Source organism: Silurus meridionalis, chromosome 23, assembly GCF_014805685.1.
Source record: "Silurus meridionalis isolate SWU-2019-XX chromosome 23, ASM1480568v1, whole genome shotgun sequence".
NCBI classification, from domain to species: domain Eukaryota; kingdom Metazoa; phylum Chordata; class Actinopteri; order Siluriformes; family Siluridae; genus Silurus; species Silurus meridionalis.
In genome coordinates, this window is record NC_060906.1 from 675,244 (window position 1) to 696,076 (window position 20,833).

General features: G+C 41.9%; 1 long non-coding RNA gene and 9 other non-coding genes across 10 annotated transcripts; 1 reads left to right on the forward strand and 9 right to left on the reverse strand.

Annotated features, from left to right (window-relative positions):
• Nucleotides 1-8,179: 8,179 nt before the first annotated feature.
• On the reverse strand, nucleotides 8,180-8,259 carry trnaa-agc. Its single transcript has one exon. It is a non-coding gene; the product is annotated as a tRNA-Ala (tRNA).
• An 863-nt stretch (nucleotides 8,260-9,122) lies between these two features.
• On the reverse strand, nucleotides 9,123-9,204 carry trnas-uga. The gene has a single exon. It is a non-coding gene; the product is annotated as a tRNA-Ser (tRNA).
• A 296-nt stretch (nucleotides 9,205-9,500) lies between these two features.
• Nucleotides 9,501-9,582, reverse strand: trnas-aga. Its single transcript has one exon. It is a non-coding gene; the product is annotated as a tRNA-Ser (tRNA).
• A 654-nt stretch (nucleotides 9,583-10,236) lies between these two features.
• On the reverse strand, nucleotides 10,237-10,318 carry trnas-aga. Its single transcript has one exon. It is a non-coding gene; the product is annotated as a tRNA-Ser (tRNA).
• Nucleotides 10,319-10,809: 491 nt separating this feature from the next.
• On the reverse strand, nucleotides 10,810-10,891 carry trnas-uga. Its single transcript has one exon. It is a non-coding gene; the product is annotated as a tRNA-Ser (tRNA).
• Nucleotides 10,892-11,189: 298 nt separating this feature from the next.
• Nucleotides 11,190-11,271, reverse strand: trnas-aga. Its single transcript has one exon. It is a non-coding gene; the product is annotated as a tRNA-Ser (tRNA).
• Nucleotides 11,272-12,925: 1,654 nt separating this feature from the next.
• trnas-uga lies at nucleotides 12,926-13,005 on the reverse strand. Its single transcript has one exon. It is a non-coding gene; the product is annotated as a tRNA-Ser (tRNA).
• A 487-nt stretch (nucleotides 13,006-13,492) lies between these two features.
• Nucleotides 13,493-13,574, reverse strand: trnas-uga. The gene has a single exon. It is a non-coding gene; the product is annotated as a tRNA-Ser (tRNA).
• A 335-nt stretch (nucleotides 13,575-13,909) lies between these two features.
• On the reverse strand, nucleotides 13,910-13,991 carry trnas-uga. The gene has a single exon. It is a non-coding gene; the product is annotated as a tRNA-Ser (tRNA).
• A 5,843-nt stretch (nucleotides 13,992-19,834) lies between these two features.
• Nucleotides 19,835-20,172, forward strand: LOC124376930. Its single transcript, XR_006924016.1, has 3 exons — nucleotides 19,835-19,927; nucleotides 20,001-20,063; nucleotides 20,151-20,172. It is a non-coding gene; the product is annotated as an uncharacterized LOC124376930 (long non-coding RNA).
• The last annotated feature ends 661 nt before the right edge of the window (nucleotides 20,173-20,833 follow it).

Below are 20,833 nucleotides of genomic sequence, written 5' to 3' on the forward strand. Positions count from 1 at the left end.
TTTTTTCATTCATGTATTTTTGCTCTTGTTGTGAAGTGAAGTTTGTGTCATTGCTGCTACACTGTGCATCTGAACGATCACGACTCAAATCTCACAATAAACTTTAGGGTTTTATCACATTTTCTACTTTCATTCATCTGATTGTCTCCCAGTGTCCAACTGCTCCATGGCTTTGTGTATCAGTCACCTCACAACTATAGCAAAGAGTTTTTATTATTGAGCGAGTAAATTCCAAGTGATTCAGTGCTTATGCTCAGAGACTGACCTGATTTTTTTCAACTACTGCTGAATGTTTGTTTACATTCACAATATTCAATATTATATGCACATTATATTCCACATGGATCGTGCAGTACAGTGTACAAGTTGTTAATAACATTCTTGTGTATGTTTCTATTTTCTTTATAGTGATTAATCTGTAGGATAAATCATATAAATGTGGAAATCTTCATATAATAATCATAAAAATTTATAATTTTAGAATATAAAAGTATGTTTAAATGTAGACCTTTAGGTACTAAAGCACCCGTGATCTTCCCACTTCATCCAGGCCTGCCTCTGGATAGAGTTCTCTTCATTTGGAGGCCACTCTTTGCAGCTTGGGACGGTTTCTCATCAGCGCCTTGGGTGGTTCCATGAAATTCTGGAGTAAGAACGGGCGCTTTAAGGATGGATTGGACTGTAGTTAATGTCAACAGTCTCCTACACTGACTCAGGACTACTTTTCGCTTTTGATCATCTGCTATCATCTGTATATCTGCTATAAATAGACATTTGGTGCAACCCAGATGAGGATGGGTTCCCTCATGAGTCTGGTTCCTCTCAAGGTTTCTTCCTTATGCCATCTCGGGAAATTTTTGCTCATCAAAGACAAACTTACTTATAAAGAACATATTTACTTTTAATCACCACATTATCTGTGTAAAGTTGCTTCGAGACAAAGTTCATTGTTAAAAATACTTATAAGTATTATTAGCGATATTTGTAAGTATTTAAATGAGGGTGAAAATGAACATATTCAAGTAACTTTACTGGCATTAGCAAAAAAAACTGTTAGAATTACTACAAAATATTTTACACAATAAGTTATGCTTATTTTATAGACATAGTAATGTCCTTAACAACCTTTACATTTTACTCCTCTGCTAATTATTTAGCGATCATGCAGAAATTTGAGGCTTTCCATTTCAGGATGTAACGCTGATGTTTGTCACCGTTCTTGGGATTTTCTCTCTAAAATAAGCTTTTTAAATTCCATACCCGTTATAATTCATTAGGAACAGATATCACTTGTAGATTATGACTGATGATGAAGTGGACACTAAATTATTAGTGAATGCTGGTGAAACTGGAGAAACCATGTGATCCATGTAGGATACATGGTAAGACCTTTAAAAAGGAGTTAATAAACAAATAAAAGTGCATAATAAGCTGCAATAAATAATAATAATCTTAAGAAAAACCATAATATGAACTAAAAAAGAAATTAAATAAAAGAACTATAAAGAGACAAAAAATCAAAAGGGTTCAGCATAACTACAGTGAATATGGGAACATTAAAGGCATTGTGTGTGAAATAGACAGAGCCGGACAGTAACGGAGTAAATTTACTTAAGTACAATTTTGAGGAATCTGTACTTTACTCGAGTATCATTTTTGGGGCGTACTCATGACTTTACTCAAGTACATTTCAGAGGCAAATATTGTACTCTTTACGCCGCTACATTTCTTCCCATAACCGTAAGTACGCGTTACTTCTAAAAAAAAAAAGGAAAAAAGAAAAAAATCAAAAACCCTCAATTTGTTGTTTCCCTCTCAAACGTGATTGGATTGTGCAGGCGCCAATGCTTGGGACAGCCTATCAGCAATCACCTTCCTTACATTTTTTCTAAGCTAGAGTCTAGCTACAGAAAAGTGCACTAAAAGATTGGCTAGCTGCGATAATGCAGCTTTTTACATTCTCGGTTACGTTTGAGTAGTCGAAGCCACATGCACCCGCCAATTTGCCATTCAGATGGCTAACTTTGGCCTGACAATAGTTAACATACTGTAAGCCGAGGCAAGCTAATCATGGTGTAACATAGATAATAATCAAATTAACTGAAGTCCTTTCAGATTCATGTTTTGACATGCCCCTGACAAATAGAGAGAGCATATCTTTTCTAGTCTGAGCTCGAGTACGAAACGTCTTTTTTACCATACAAAAATGTTAAAGCATAATTAGTTCTAGCTAGTTGCAAGCAGGGCATTTTCAGTTCACTTATTTCACCAGAGCGAATGACTAGAGCTAGCCCTATTTGGCTTTTAAAAAAAATAACAGTTCAGCTGGCCTAGACAGGATTACAATAGTGTTTGTTGAGGCTTAACCCCTTGAGCTGCAGGGATCACTGGTGATCCCGGATTATTGTTGATCAAAATTAATTACTCGTCAAAACATCACACTCTTAATTGATCTGGACAAACTCAGCATCACAAGAAAGGTTTAAGACTCCAGCTTCGATATTTGATTAAACTGGTTTGCAGTGACAATTTCTAAATGTATGCCAGGAGTGCAAAATAATTAATCTGTAACGTTCGTTATTTTGAATAGAAATCATCACTCATAAAATATTCATTCTCGTCTTCTCCGGTTTATGTCAAGCAGACGCATTCCCATGAGATTAGTAAACAACTTGAAGGATACCTAGCCACTACAGCTGAAGGAGTGAATACACTGGCCCCCTATCCAGCTGTGCATAAGCTCTCACTAAAGCTCAACACAGCCCTGCCAGCTTTTTAGCTTTTTAGCATAGCAGGTTTGCTTTTCACCCCAAGAAGGGGATTAATTCATTCACAGAATTTTGAGAACCAACTTCTCAAGTTGAACAAGGATTTCATGATATTTGATTGAATTGAAGTACAGTACACACACACACACACAGAGTTGTCACACATAGATTGTGTGTGTGAGAATGGTGTTATTCAGCTGAGAGTTTTTTCTCCTGCCTTTACCAGTATTCAATGTGAGAGGAAGGGGTTTAATACTGTCACTCAAATGAGCTGTATTTTATGTTTCCTTCTTTGTTTGTTGACCTAAACACAGCTAATTAGCTGATTTTCTTTAATCATCATTATTTTCTCTTCTTTGCTCTATGCTTTGTGTATAACACGGTCAGGTTTAGAGGTGTGTTACAACATTGCTATATTGCCTTCTTTGCTGGTTTAGGTTTATTGATTTAATTGTTTTTTCATCAGAGAAACTCACATTTTCTTTTCTGATATTACACATTAATGTAAGCTGAGCATTTGCTCTGATGTTCTTGAGTAAGCGGTCGGTTTTACACAGTCAGATTCAAATATGGGTGCAAAAAATCCATTAAAACTGTAGCCAAGGTTTGTCGGAGCGTTGCCATTGTTCTATTGCCTTGTGTGCAAGTGAGAAATGTTAAATAAAGCAACATGGTCAAAAGATAAAAAATGACTTGATTTAGCAAGGGGTACTTTTACTTTTACTCAAGTACTGAAGCTGTGTACTCTGTCCGCCTCTGGCTGTTTCCTGTCTTCATGTCTGCCATCCCAAAGTGGCCTCGGTTGTGATGTCAGTGTTTCCAGATGACTGTAGAGATGCAAAAAGTTTACAACTTCTGAGTGGTGTTAGCTGTAGAGCGTACAAATTGAAGAACCTGAGCAAGGTGAAACCACCACCTTGCAAAAATCCTTCTGGTAACTGTGCTGAGACTGAAGCCAGAAGTAAACACTTCATTGCTACAAATAATATGGCCACAATTTCCAACAGCCACCAGTTACAACATTTAGTACAAACAGTGACAGATTACTTTGATGGATTGATGACAGGATGAATGGAAAAAAGATCTGAGGAAAACAGAAGTCGCTACAGCATCAAACAAGTTTATGATGATGATACTATAAAAGCATTCAGTGTAAATTCACAGTGATCAGTGTCCTAGTTTTTTGGTTATTTGTTTGTTATTGTTAGTTATTTGTTATTTATTTGGTTATTTGTAAATACATTTATCTCTTCGATTTCTGTATATTTTTTTTGTTTGTTCATATAGTGTATTTCAATGTGGATAATGAGGATTTTGTGCTCAACAAGACATGCACAACATGAAATAAAAATTTGATCACAGTGTTCTAGTCTTGTAGTTATTTGTTTGGTATTGTTATTTGTTATTTATTTCTTCTTCTTCTTCCTTCGGCTGCTCCCATTAGGGGGTGCCACAGCGGATCATCCGTCTCCATACCCCCCTGTCCTCTACATCTGCCTCTTTCATACCAACTACCTGCATGTTTTCCTTCACAACATCCATAAACCTCCTCCTTGGCCTTCCTCTTTTCCTCCTTGCTGGTGTCTCCATCCTCAGCATTCTTTTACTGATATACCCCATGTCCCTCCTCTGCACATGTCCAAACCATCTCAATCTCACCTCCCTCACCTTGTCTCCAAAACGTCCTACATGCGCCGTCCCTCTAATAAACTCGTTTCTAAAACTGTGCATCGTCGTCACTCCCAACAAACATCTCAAAATCTTCAGCTCTGCTACCTCCAGCTCCACCTCCTGTCTTTTACTCAATGCCACTGTCTCTAAAACATACATACCCCCCCTTATCACTTCTGCAGTAGTTCCCCAATCATTCAGCACCTCTTCACCACCACCGAGCTCCCGTGTGACCTCTTCCCTGTATCTCACACTACACTCTTTCAGTGTCCACCATCTTATTCTTCTTATAGTCTTTACTCTCCTCGTCTTTTTCTTCACCTCCAAAACCATCCTACAGACCACCATCCGATGCTGTCTGGCTACACTGTCCCCTGCCATCACCTTACAGTCTCCAATCTCCTTCAGGGTGCATCTCCTCCATAGAACATCGTCCACCTGTGTGCACCTTCCTCCACTCTTATACATCACCCTATGATCCTACTTCTTCTTAAAATACGTGTTCACCACTGCCATTTAGCAAAATCCATCCTTTTAACAAAATCCACCACCATCTGCCCTTCCACATTCCTCTCCTTAAAGCCATGTTTTATGCTGGATGTCCTTCATAACACAATCCTCCACATTTATCCGGACTTGAGACCGACACTAAGAGTGAGCTGACTTGTGCAACACTAATGACTGTGTTTTCATTAAACACTGTAAACACACACACACACACACACACACACACACACACACACACACACACACTACACTTCCACTCTGTAAGTCTATAATGTATTAAAATACTAAAGTTATAATATTTCTGTGTGATTTATCAGAAGTATTTAGTGTGTGATTTTAAACATTAAGGGATCTCACTGACTCAAAATATCAAGAAAATAAAAAGATAATATTAATTATAAATAAGTGTTATTTATAATTGAATAATGCATAATTCTCCTTATTGTTCCTAATATTATGCTAAATGGTGTTCTGTATCACTAGATGATATTGTGTAAAAGGTTTGTGAAGATCGATGATCTCTGATCATGTAAAGGTTTTATATGAGAGATTGAAAATCAGGAAGCTCTTGAAGCTGGAATTAAACTTAGAAACACTGAAGTCCATCTCAACATGTCCTCAAAGCTTTGACCTCGATTGTACTCTTTGGTTCCTGGGAACTGGAGGCCATGTTCAAAGGTTCCTTAAGGTTGTTATTGGTGAGATGGAGCCTGTTACCTTCATTAGCAAACACTTTTCCATCCTCATACACCATCAGCACCAGTTCATCTTCGAGGGAGTCACAGGTGAACTCCTTAAAAACACCAATCACCTACACGTACATGTGATCTGGGAGGTAGAACTCCTGCCACTCCTCTAATATCTCAGGTTCATTTCTGTATGATGTTTCTGCCAAGGATCCGATGAGTGTGGGTGTGGATGAGTGTGTAATGGTCAGTGATATGAGTGTGATGGTCAGTGATGAGTGTGATGGTCAGTGATGAGTGTGTTATGGTCAGTGGTGAGTGTGATGGTCAGTGATGTGAGTGTGATGGTCAGTGATGAGTGTGATGGTCAGTGATGTGAGTGTGATGGTCAGTGATGAGTGTGATGGTCAGTGATGTGAGTGTGATGGTCAGTGATGTGAGTGTGATGGTCAGTGATGAGTGTGATGGTCAGTGATGAGTGTGATGGTCAGTGATGTGTGATGGTCAGTGATGTGAGTGTGATGGTCAGTGATGAGTGTGATGGTCAGTGATGTGAGTGTGATGATCAGTGTTAAGTGTGATGATCAGTGATGTGATTGTGATGGTCAGTGATGAGTGTGATGGTCAGTGATGTGAATGTAATGGTCAGTGATGTGAGTGTGATGATCAGTGATGAGTGTGATGATCAGTGATGAGTGTGATGATCAGTGATGTGAATGTGACGGTCAGTGATGAGTGTGATGGTCATGTGATGGTCAGTGATGTGAGTGTAATAGTCAGTGACGAGTGTGATAGTCAGTGATAAATGTGTGATGATCAGTGATGAGTGTGATGATCAATGTATTTCCAGTAGATTAACACCTGAAAATACTGTCTGGAGCTGAAGAACCTACAGCTTCTTTTACTCCACATTCAGATTTCAAAGATTTCACTTTACATGTTTCTCCTTTTCTCTCTCTTGGTCAGTGATGTGAGTGTAATGGTCAGTGATGAGTGTGCTGGTCAGTCATGTGAGTGTGATGATCAGTAATGTGAATGTGATGGTCAGTAATGGTCAGTGATGAGTGTAATGGTCAGTGATGTGTAATGATCAGTGATGAGTGTGATGGTCAGTGATGTGATGATCAGTGATGAGTGTGATGATCAGTGATGTGAATGTGATTGTCAGTGATGAGTGTGATGGTCAGTGATGTGTAATGATCAGTGATTAGTGTGATGGTCAGTGATGTGAGTGTGATGGTCAGTGATGTGAGTGTAATGGTCAGTAATATGAGTGTGATGGTCAGTGGTGAGTGTGATGGTCAGTAATGAGTGTGTAATGGTCAGTGATGTGAATGTGACGGTCAGTGATGAGTGTGATGGTCATGTGATGGTCAGTGATGGTCAGTAATGTGAGTGTGATGATCAGTGATGTGAGTGTGATGGTCAGTGATGAGTGTGATGGTCAGTGATTAGTGTGATGGTCAGTAATGTGAATGTGATGGTCAGTAATGTGAGTGTGATGATCAGTGATGAGTGTGATGATCAGTGATGAGTGTGATGATCAGTGATGTGATTGTGATGGTCAGTAATGGTCAGTGATGTGAATGTGATGGTCAGTGATGAGTGTGATGGTCAGTGATGTGAGTGTGATGATCAGTGATGTGATTGTGATGGTCAGTGATGTGTGATGGTCATGTGATGGTCAGTGATGTGATTGTCAGCAATGTGAGTTTGAAAGTCAGTGATGTGTGTTGATCAGTGATGTGATTGTGATGGTCAGTGATGTGAGTGTAATGGTCAGTGATGAGTGTGATGGTCAGTGATGGTCAGTGATGTGATGTGATGGTCAGTGATGTGTGATGGTCAGTAATGTGAGTGTGATGGTCATTGATGTGAGTGTGATGGTCACATCATCCACTACTTAAACTGGAAGCCCTATTAACACAACAACCTGTAAAGTTACTGGATCGGGTAATTCATAGGAAATGTAAACAGAAAGTGAATCATAGTCAGCAGGATTTTAACCTGCACAGGAGACCCCAATGGATTTCAAGTCCATCGCCTTAACCACTCGGCCACAACTACTACACAATTCTCTATCATCCCTACTTAAACTGGAAGCCCTATTAACACAACAACCTGTAAAGTTACTGGATCAGGGTAATTCATAGGAAATGTAAACAGAAAGTGAATCATAGTCAGCAGGATTCAAACCTGCAGGAGACCCCAATGGATTTCTAGTCCATCACCTTAACCACTCGGCCATGACTACAACACAAGTCACTGTCATCCCTACTTAAACTGGAAGCCCTATTAACACAACAACCTGTAAAGTTACTGGATCGGGTAATTCATAGGAAATGTAAACAGAAAGTGAATCATAGTCAGCAGGATTCGAACCTGCGCGGAGACCCCAATGGATTTCAAGTCCATCACCTTAACCACTCGGCCACAACTACTACACAATTCTCTATCATCCCCTACTTAAACTGGAAGCCTATTAACACAAGAAAACAAAAGAACCATATCTGTATAATTAACACGAAATGTGAACAGAAAACAAATCGTAGTCAGCAGGATTCGAACCTGCGCGGAGACCCCAATGGATTGCTAGTCCATCGCCTTAACCACTCGGCCACAATTACTACACAATTCTCTATCATCCCCTAATTAAACTGGAAGCCCTATTAACACAAGAAAACGCAAAAAACCATATCTGTATAATTAACACGAAATGTGAACAGAAAACAAATCGTAGTCGGCAGGATTCAAACCTGTGCAGGGAGACCCCAATGGATTTCTAGTCCATCACCTTAACCACTCAGCCACAACTACTACACAATTCTCTATCATCCCCTACTTAAACTGGAAGCCCTATTAACACAACAACCTGTAAAATTACTGGATCGGGGTAATTCATAGGAAATGTAAACAGAAAGTGAATCGTAGTCAGCAGGATTCGAACCTGCACAGGAGACCCCAATGGATTTCTAGTCCATCGCCTTAACCACTCGGCCACGACTACAACACAAGTCACTGTCATCCCTACTTAAACTGGAAGCCCTATTAACACAACAACCTGTAAACTTACTGGATCGGGGTAATTCATAGGAAATGTAAACAGAAAGTGAATCATAGTCAGCAGGATTCGAACCTGCAGGGAGACCCCAACGGATTTCAAGTCCATCACCTTAACCACTCGGCCACAACTACTGCACAGTTAGCAGTCACCCCTATTTCAACTGGAACCCCTATTAACACAAGAAAACACAAGTGAAACACATCTTTATAATTAACCCAAAATGTAACAGAAAGTGAATCGTAGTCAGCAGGATTCGAACCTGCAGGGAGACCCCAATGGATTTCAAGTCCATCGCCTTAACCACTGGCCATGACTACAACACAAGTCACTGTCATCCCCTACTTAAACTGGAAGCCCTATTAACACAACAACCTGTAAACTTACTGGATCGGGGTAATTCATAGGAAATGTAAACAGAAAGTGAATCGTAGTCAGCAGGATTCGAACCTGCGCAGGGAGACCCCAATGGATTTCAAGTCCATCGCCTTAACCACTCGGCCACGACTACTGCACAGTTAGCAGTCACCCCTACTTAAACTGGAACCCCTATTAACACAAGAAAACACAAGTAAAACACATCTTTATAATTAACACAAAATGTGAACAGAAAACAAATCGTAGTCGGCAGGATTCGAACCTGCGGGAGACCCCAATGGATTTCTAGTCCATCGCCTTAACCACTTGGCCACGACTACTACACAATTCTCTATCATCCCCTACTTAAACTGGAAGCCCTATTAACACAACAACCTGTAAAGTTACTGGATCAGGGTAATTCATAGGAAATGTAAACAGAAAGTGAATCGTAGTCAGCAGGATTCGAACCTGCACGGGGAGACCCCAATGGATTTCTAGTCCATTGCCTTAACCACTCGGCCACGACTACAACGCAAGTCACTGTCATCCACCACTTAAACTGGAAGCCCTATTAACACAACAACCTGTAAACTTAATGAATCGGGTAATTCATAGGAAATGTAAACAGAAAGTGAATCGTAGTCAGCAGGATTCAAACCTGTGCAGGGAGACCCCAATGGATTTCAAGTCCATCGCCTTAACCACTCGGCCACGACTACTGCACAGTTAACAGTCACCCCTATTTCAACTGGAACCCCTATTAACACAAGAAAACACATCTTTATAATTAACCCAAAATGTGAACAGAAAATTAATCACAGTCGGCAGGATTCTAACCTGCGCAGGGAGACCCCAATGGATTTCAAGTCCATCGCCTTAACCACTCGGCCACAACTACTACACAATTCTCTATCATCCCCTACTTAAACTGGAAGCCCTATTAACACAACATCCTGTAAAATTACTGGATCGGGTAATTCATAGGAAATGTAAACAGAAAGTGAATCATAGTCAGCAGGATTCGAACCTGCAGGGAGACCCCAATGGATTTCTAGTCCTTCGCCTTAACCACTCGGCCACAACTACTGCACAGTTAGCAGTCACCCCTATATCAACTGGAACCCCTATTAACGCAAGAAAACACATCTTTATAATTAACCCAAAATGTGAACAGAAAACAAATCGTAGTCAGCAGGATTCAAACCTGCGCGGGGAGACCCCAATGGATTTCTAGTCCATCGCCTTAACCACTCGGCCACGACTACAACACAAGTCACTGTCATCCACTACTTAAACTGGAAGCCCTATTAACACAACAACCTGTAAACTTACTGGATCGGTGTAATTCATAGGAAATGTAAACAGAAAGTGAATCGTAGTCAGCAGGATTCGAACCTGCACAGGGGGACCCCAATGGATTTCAAGTCCATCACCTTAACCACTCGGCCACAACTACTACACAATTCTCTATCATCCCCTACTTAAACTGGAAGCCCTATTAACACAACAACCTGTAAAGTTACTGGATCGGGGTAATTCATAGGAAATGTAAACAGAAAGCGAATCGTAGTCAGCAGTACTCGAACCTGCAGATGGAGAACCCAATGGATTTCTAGTCCATCACCTTAACCACTCGGCCACTACTACAACACAAGTCACTGTCATCCACCACTTAAACTGGAAGGCCTATTAACACAACAACCTGTAAACTTACTGAATCGTGGTAATTCATAGGAAATGTAAACAGAAAGTGAATCGTAGTCAGCAGGATTCAAACCTGCGCGGGGAGACCCCAATGGATTTCAAGTCCATCGCCTTAACCACTCGGCCATGACTACAACACAAGTCACTGTCATCCACTACTTAAACTGGAAGCCCTATTAACACAACAACCTGTAAACTTACTGGATCGGTGTAATTCATAGGAAATGTAAACAGAAACTAAATCGTAGTCGGCAGGATTCGAATCTGCTTGGAGACCCCAATGGATTTCTAGGCCATCGCCTTAACCACTCGGCCACAACTACTACACAACTCTCTATCATCCACTACTTAAACTGGAAGCCCTATTAACACAAGAAAACGCAAAAGAACCATATCTGTATAATTAACACGAAATGTGAACAGAAAACAAATCGTAGTCAGCAGGATTCGAACCTGCGCGGGGAGACCCCAATGGATTTCTAGTCCATCGCCTTAACCACTCGGCCACGACTACAATACAAGGCACTGTCATCCCCTGCTTAAACTGGAAGCCCTATTAACACAACAACCTGTAAACTTACTGGATCGGGGTAATTCATAGGAAATGTAAACAGAAAGTGAATCGTAGTCAGCAGGATTCGAACCTGCACAGGGAGACCCCAACAGATTTCTAGTCCATCGCCTTAACCACTCGGCCACGACTACTGCACAGTTAGCGGTCACCCTACTTAAACTGGAAGCCCTATTAACACACCAACCTGTAAAATTACTGGATCGGGTAATTCATAGGAAATGTAAACAGAAAGTGAATCGTAGTCAGCAGGATTCAAACCTGCACAGGGAGACCCCAATGGATTTCTAGTCCATCGCCTTAACCACTCGGCCATGACTACAACACAAGTCACTGTCATCCCTACTTAAACTGGAAGCCCTATTAACACAACAACCTGTAAACTTACTGGATCGGGTAATTCATAGGAAATGTAAACAGAAAGTGAAACGTAGTCAGCAGGATTGAAAGCGGCACAGAGAGACCCCAATGGATTTCTAGTCCATGACCTTAACCACTCGGCCACGACTACTACACAATTAGCAGTCACCCCTACTTAAACTGGAACCCCTATTAACACAACAACCTGTAAACTTACTGGATCGGGTAATTCATAGGAAATGTAAACAGAAAGTGAATCGTAGTCAGCAGGATTCGAACCTGCGGGAGACCCCAATGGATTTCAGTCCATCGCCTTAACCACTCGGCAACAACTAATACACAATTCTCTATTATCCCCTACTTAAACTGGAAGCCCTATTAACACAACAACCTGTAAAATTACTGGATCGGGGTAATTCATAGGAAATGTAAACAGAACTACATCTTTATAATTATTCCGAAATGTAAACAGAAAATAAATCGTAGTCAGCAGGATTCGAACCTGTGCGGGGAGACCCCAATGGATTTCAAATCCATCGCCTTAACCATCTGGCCACGACTACTGCACAGTTATCAGTCACCCCTATTTCAACTGGAACCCCTATTAACACAAGAAAACACAAGCGAAAGACATCTTTATAATTAACCCGAAATGTGAACAGAAAGTGGATCAGAGTCGGCAGGATTCGAAACTGTGCGGGGAGACCCAAATGGATTACAAGTCCAACGCCTTAACCACTCGGCCACGACTACAACGCAAGTCACTGTCATCCACCACTTAAACTGGAAGGCCTATTAACACAACAACCTGTAAACTTACTGGATCGGTGTAATTCATAGGAAATGTAAACAGAAACTAAATCATAGTCGGCAGGATTCGAATCTGCTTGGAGACCCCAATGGATTTCTAGGCCATCGCCTGAACCACTCGGCCACAACTACTACACAACTCTCTATCATCCACTACTTAAACTGGAAGCCCTATTAACACAAAAAAACGCAAAAGAACCATATCTGTATAATTAACACAAAATGTGAACAGAAAACAAATCGTAGTCGGCAGGATTCAAACCTGCGGGAGACCCCAATGGATTTCTAGTCCATCGCCTTAACCACTCGCCACGACTACAACACAAGTCACTGTCATCCCCTACTTAAACTGGAAGCCCTATTAACACAACAACCTGTAAACTTACTGGATCGGGTAATTCATAGGAAATGTAAACAGAAAGTGAATCGTAGTCAGCAGGATTCGAACCTGCAGGGAGACCCCAATGGATTTCAAGTCCATCGCCTTAACCACTCGGCCATGACTACAACACAAGTCACTGTCATTCCCTACTTAAACTGGAAGCCCTATTAACACAACAACCTGTAAACTTACTGGATCGGGGTAATTCATAGGAAATGTAAACAGAAAGTGAATCGCAGTCAGCAGGATTCGAACCTGCAGGAGACCCCAATGGATTTCAAGTCCATCGCCTTAACCACTCGGCCACGACTACTGCACAGTTAGCAGTCACCCCTACTTCAACTGGAACCCCTATTAACACAAGAAAACACAAGTGAACTACATCTTTATAATTATTCCGAAATGTAAACAGAAAATAAATCGTAGTCGGCAGGATTCGACCCTGTGCGGGGAGACCACAATGGATTTCTAGTCCATCGCCTTAACCACTCGGCAACAACTAATACACAATTCTCTATTATCCCCTACTTAAACTGGAAGCCCTATTAACACAACAACCTGTAAACTTACTGGATCGGTGTAATTCATAGGAAATGTAAACAGAAAGTGAATCGTAGTCAGCAGGATTCGAACCTGCGCGGGGAGACCCCAATGGATTTCAAGTCCATCGCCTTAACCACTCGGCCACGACTACTGCACAGTTAGCAGTCACCCCTACTTCAACTGGAACCCCTATTAACACAAGAAAACACAAGTGAACTACATCTTTATAATTATTCCGAAATGTAAACAGAAAATAAATCGTAGTCGGCAGGATTCAACCCTGTGCGGGGAGACCACAATGGATTTCTAGTCCATCGCCTTAACCACTCGGCCACAACTACTACACAATTCTCTATTATCCCCTACTTAAACTGGAAGCCCTATTAACACAACAACCTGTAAAATTACTGGATCGGGGTAATTCATAGGAAATGTAAACAGAACTACATCTTTATAATTATTCCGAAATGTAAACAGAAAATAAATCGTAGTCAGCAGGATTCAAACCTGCGCGGGGAGACCCCAATGGATTTCAAGTCCATCGCCTTAACCACTCGGCCACGACTACTGCACAGTTATCAGTCACCCCTATTTCAACTGGAACCCCTATTAACACAAGAAAACACAAGCGAAAGACATCTTTATAATTAACCCGAAATGTGAACAGAAAGTGAATCGTAGTCGGCAGGATTCAACCTGCGGGAGACCCCAGTGGATTGCGAGTCCATCACCTTAACCACTCAGACACAACTACTATACAATTCTCTAATATCCCCTACTTTAACTGTCAGCCCTATTAACACAACATGCTGTTAAATTACTGGATCGGGGTAATTCATAGAGAATGTAAACAGAAAGTGAATCATAGTCAGCAGGATTCAAACCTGCACAGGAGACCCCAATGGATTTCTAGTCCATCGCCTTAACCACTCGGCCACGACTACTACACAATTCTCTATCATCCCCTACTTAAACTGGAAGCAATATTAACACAACAACCTGTAAAGTTACTGGATCGGGTAATTCATAGGAAATGTAAACAGAAAGTGAATCGTAGTCAGCAGGATTCAAACCTGCAGGGAGACCCCAATGGATTTCAAGTCAATCGCCTTAAAAGACCAGAGAAGAAAGAGATTAGGTGGTGGCTGTGGGAGTTGAGGGAGCTCAGGCTTGTGTGGTGGAGGACCTAACCTAACCCCCCCTCCGTCCCTGATGGTAGGAGAGTGAAAAGTGTGTGTGACGGGTGTGTGTGGTTGTCCACAATGCTGTTTGCTTTGCAGATGCAGCATGTGGTGTAAATGTCCATGATAGAGGAAGAGAGACTCGATGATCTTCTAAGTGGTCCTCACTATCCTCAGTAGGGTCTTGCGCTCCGAGACTGTGCACTTCCCAAACCAGGCAGTGATGCAGCTGCTCAGGATGCTCTCAATGGTCCCTCTGTAGAACATGGTCAGGATGGGCGGAGGGAGAGAAGCTTTCCTCAGCCTTCTCAGGAAGTAGAGATGCTGCTGGGCTTTTTTGGTGATGGGGCTGGAGGAGCCTTTCCTGTTTGCACATACTTGGGTATACACCATGAAGTTAAAAATCCTGAATCGCATTGACCTGGATGCTTCAGCAATAATGTAATACATTCTCAATAACTAATATGTTTAGTTTTTTTTGCTGTTTTGTTTTGTTACCTAAACAGCAAATACACAATGTTGTGATTGCAGCTTGAGAAACTCCATGCCATTGGATACAAGGCTGTTCTGCTTCTTGGCAAGGAGACAAAAGAATGAAGTCAAGTGTGAAATATTAACCCCTCTCTGCACACTCTCCACCTATGCCCAGGACTACCTTTAGAAGATGGGTTCACTTTATGAATACCTTTGTGAAGGTAAGATGCAGCACTGCCTTTTTAAAGTCACAGTTCACAACTTGTGTTAAGTATGGCAAAGATTTGCAACAACGTTTAAATCTTAAAGGGACGGCTCCCCAGTAAAACTTGAATTCATCGCCTTAAACTCCTAACCTCCTTGACAGTGGAAACTTAGCAGAGGTAGCACAATACGGGGTCTTTTAATACAATTCAACTTTTTAAATATTAATTTAGCTTTAGACACGGCCAAACAGCACTTCCTCAAACCATTTTCTAATATTTGGCAAACTACAACATGTCTCCAAAATATTTTTTTTACCTGTCCACTGTCACAGTTTTATCTGCATAGTATTGTGGTGAGTTGTGTGCTACGGGATCCCCTTGGATGAAGAGGTATGCTCGGGGATGCGTTGGCATGGAACCGAGCTCTCCTTGGGAATCAGGAGCGAAGAGGAGCTAACGCCAGGGACCGGGAGCGGAGCCGAGTTCTCGTCAGGGACCTGGAGCAAAGAGGAGCTCTCCTGGAAGCCTAGGAGCGGAAAGGGAGCCGCCTGGAAGCCGAGGAGCGGAGAGGAGCTCGCCTGGAGACCCTGAGACGAAGCTGAGCTCTCAGGGACTCTCTGCAGCGCAACTGAGCTCTCGGGTTCGCTCGGGGACAGAGAGGAGCTCACGGGTTCGCTCGGGGACAGAGAGGAGCTCACACGGAGGTCCTGGGACGGAACGGAGCACTCTTTGGAGACCTGGAGTGGGACGAAGCTCTCCTTGAGGGCCTGGAGAGAGGCGGAGATCTCCGGGAGATCCTGGGGTGGAGCCGAGCACTCACGGAGGTCCTGGGGCCAAACGGAGCTCTCCTCGAAGCTCTGAAACGGGGCCAAGCTCTCAGGGAGGTCCTGGGGCGGAGCCGAGCACTCACGGAGGTCCTGGGGCCAAACGGAGCTCTCCTTGGGACACGGGAACGGAGAGGAGCTCTCTATGGACACCTGGACCGAAGCTGAGTTCTCCTGGCAGACCTGGAACGGAGCTGGGCCCTCCTGGAGGACCTGGAATAGAGCCAGGCCTTTCTGGAGGTCTTGGAGCAGGGCAGAGATCTCCAGGAGGTCCTGAGGCGGAGCAGACCCGCGTTGGAGGACCAGGTACAGAGTGGAGATCCCTTGGAGGACCTGGGGCGGCGCGGAGCCGTCTCGAAGGGCCTGGGGCAGGGCGGAGATCTCCGGAAGATCCTGGTGCGGAACGTGGCTCTCGAAAGCGGGGAAGAGGTGATCGAGATCCACCGTGAGTATCCCGAGTTCCCTGGTTAGGAGCTGAATGAACCTGGTGCATGAGCTAAACTCGCCTCCAGTCGTGCTCCACAACTCACTGGCAAGAGACAGAGATTCTCAAGACAGCAGAGAAATGTGAAACGCAATTTTTGCTCTTTCCATCGGGTAGCTGGACGAATTCACCTCCATGTACCGATTCACGCTCCGTAAAAATTCCCCCCATTCAGCTCTTTCGCCGGAGAAGCGAGCCGAAAAATCCATGACGTCAACACAGGGGCGTGGTGCTGCCGCAAAGGCAGCTAAATCATTGAGGGTCTGAAATTGTCATCGTAGGTGCATGTCCACTGTGAGAGACATAATCTGGAAAAAAAAATCCAGAAATCACAATGTATGATTTTTTTAACTATTTATTTGTATGATACAGCTGCAAATAAGTATTTGAACACCTGAGAAAGCCAATGTTAATATTTGGTACAGGAGCCTTTGTTTACAATTACAGAGGTCAAACGTTTCCTGTAGATTTTTACCAGGTTTCCACACACTGCAGGAGGAATTTTGGCCCACTCCCCCACACAGATCTTCTCTAGATCAGTCAGGTTTCTGGCCTGTCACTGAGAAACACGGAGTTTGAGCTCCCTCCAAAGATTCTCTATTGGGTTTAGGTCTGGAGACTGGCTAGGCCACGCTAGAACCTTGATATGCTTCTTACAGAGCCACTCCTTGGTTCTCCTGGCTGTGTACTTTGGATCATTGTCATGTTGGAAGATCCAGCCTCGACCCATCTTCAATGCTCTAACTGAGGGAAGGAGGTTGTTCCCCAAAATCTCGCAATACATGGCCCTGGTCATCCTCTCCTTAATACAGTGCAGTCGCCCTGTCCCATGTGCAGAAAAACACCCCCAAAGCATGATGCTACCACCCCCATGCTTCACAGTAGGGATGGTGTTTTTGGAAAAATACTCATCATTCTTTTTCCTCCAAACACGTTTAGTGGAATTATGACCCAAAAGTTCTATTTTGGTCTCATCTGACCAGATGACTTTCTCCCATGACTCCTCTGGATCATCCAAATGGTCATTGGCAAACTTAAGACATGCCTGGACATGTGCTGGTTTAAGCAGGGGAACCTTCCGTGCCATGCATGATTTCAAACCATTTACCAACAGTAACCTTGGAAACGGTGGTCCAAGCTCTTTTCAGGTCATTGACCAGCTCCTCCCGTGTAGTTCTGGGCTGATTTCTCACCTTCCTTAGGATCATTGAGACCCCACGAGGTGAGATCTTGCATGGAGCCCCAGTCTGAGGAAGATTGACAGTCATGTTTAGCTTCTTCCATTTCCTAATGATTGCTCCAACAGTGGACCTTTTTTCACCAAGCTGCTTGGCAATTTCCCCGTAGCCCTTTCCAGCCTTGTGGAGGTGTACAATTTTGTCTCTGGTGTCTTTGGACAGCTCTTTGGTCTTGGCCATGTTAATAGTTTGATTCTTACTGATTGTATGGCGTGGACAGGTGTCTTTATGCAGCTAACGACCTTAAACAGGTGCATCTAATTTAGGATAATAAATGTAGTGGAGGTGGACATTTTAAAGGCAGACTAACAGGTCTTTGAGCGTCAGAATTCTAGCTGATAGACAGGTGTTCGAATACTTATTTGCAGCTGTATCATACAAATAAATAGTTTAAAAATCATATATTGTGATTTCTTCATTTTTTTTTTTTACATCTCTCAGTGGACATGCACCTACGATGACAATTTCAGACCCCTCCATGATTTCTAATTGGGAGAACTTGCAAAATAGCAGGGTGTTCAAATACTTATTTTCCCCACTGTATATATATATATATATATATATATATATATATATATATATATATATATATATATATATATATATTATATACAGTTTAAATGAATGAATACTTAACAAAAACACACAAATAAATAAATTTGTGTGCAGAGGCAAAAAGAAAAGCAAAATAATTACAGGAACTTATTGAGCACCGTAAACGATCACGTGACCACCAGACTACAGGGCAGGGGTGTATTCCAGAAAGCTTGGTTAACTTACCATTTGCTAAATCATAACCTCTGGGTTGATTTACCCCAAACAGGCATACCATGAGTATGTCGGTTCCAAAACACCTGAGAAGAGTTAGTTTAATCAACCTCCAACTGGTTACCCAGAGGTAATGCGCGTGCACGGTGCATATATAAAGACATTTTCAATGGATCACCGATTTCACGAGTCACCATGGAAACTCAAAGCTAAAAATAGAGAGCGGCGTATTTCACAGAGGCGGAGTTCACAGAGGCGGAGTTCACAGAGGCGGAGTTGGAGGTTTTAATGCACACTTATAAGAAGTTTAAGCCAATAATATTAAAAAGAAGCAATACAGCTGCATCGGCTAAAGCAAGAGAGTTGACTTGGCAAAAAATAACGGACAGAGTAAATGCGTAAGTGTATTAAATACAAATTTGGTATTGGCTCTCGTTTTATTATAATGCAAAATAATGAAGTATGACTTATACATCCTTTTGAATGTTATATCACTATGAAAGCATTTACTTTTCCTGCCATTTATTTCTTTAGTTTAAAATAAATGTATATTTCTTATTTAATAAGGTGTAATCCTTCTGGAGCCACAAGAACTTTAAGCCAAGTCAAAATGAAACACAAACATTCTGCAAAAAGGTCATATTTAATTACACAATTGGTGAACTATTATTATAACAGGATTTAGTATATTCATTCTGTCATGTAGCTAATAGAAAGAAGACTGAAGCCCGTCTAACTGGCGGGGGCCCACCACCACCTCCCTTCACCCCATCTGAGGAGCTGGCTCTGTCCCTTAATAAAGGGCGACCTCTGGTTGCTGGCATTCCAGGGGGCAGTTCATCACACACACCATACACCACAAGTGATGGTGAAAAAATGGTGAAATGTAAGTTTACCTCTATGATTTGTTTTCATTTTTTGTCCTAATAAATTACTATCTCTGTCACTTAAAGGCTTTTTGAACAAGATTAATTTTAATGTAGGCTTATTTTATTTAACTGCATATGATGTATAGGCTACTGTGATCTTACTCTGACATCTTACTCTTTTCATGTATTATTTTCTTTGATAATATTGAGAATTTAATGGGTTGTGTGTTCTTATAGATACTGATGGACGTATTGTATTATTGGACCCTCCAGAAAGAACACAGTCTGTAACAGTTTTAAGTGATTTGTTGTCAGGTACTTTTAGTTGCTTTTAAGTTTTTTTTTTTGTTTTGTTTTTTTTTGCCAGATGATGTATACTTGAATATTTCTCCTGTAGGATGAAGATGAAGAGACCACATCTGCTGTGACAGAAGTGGACAATGCTGGTAGATCCACTGAGGTATGATGCATACCATTATAATGTATGGCCCCTTTTGGCATTAGAGTAAAAAACTGTCATTGTCCCTTCACAGTACATACCCAGGGATTTGCCCACAGATGAGGGTCCTTCAACCTCAGCACACAATCTAAGCAGGGTAAGAATTTGTGACCAGGTGTCCATATTTGAATTTTATTGTCTGACCAAACAATCTCATTCATTACATTTTTTTTCACCTTCCTAGTTGCCAGCAAAGGAGCTGTATAAAGTCCATCTTTAAAAAAACAAATAAGAAAAAGTGACATGGAGATAGACCGTATACAGCTTCAAATGGAAGAGAAAAGACTCCTCATTAAAAAAGCAGCACTTGAAATTGAATTACTGGAGCATCGCCTTAAGGTGAAAAACTTGTCTAAATATTAATCTGTTGCATGTTAAAAGTGAGTGTGAGTGAGTGAAAAAAGCAATATAAAAAAAACATTTTATTGAATTTTACTTTTGTTGTTTTTTAGGAAATAAAGAAATAAACTGCCTGGCAGACCAGTGCAAAAAAATTAATAAAAGTGATTTTGACAGATCCTGTCTCTCAAAAGTCTTCTGTTTCTGTTGACCTCTAAAATCTGTAGGTGTTCCTCTGGGCCATCTTCCTCAATACAAGGAGGGTGGCTCTCTCCTCTTATAGTGGCAATATTGTGAAGCACAACACAATCCACTATAATGTCGCATGCCCTCTCTGGACTAACCCGGAGCCCACGTAGACACTGAAACCGAGATTTGAGGATCCCTATAGTCATCTCCACCTTGGCCCGTGTGCGGCTGTGAGCCAGGTTAAACCGTGTCTGTGGTCCAGGCTCAGGTTCAGGGTAGGGTGTCATTAAATAGGGCAGACAAGGGTATCCTCTGTCCCCCAGCAAGTAACCATTGTAC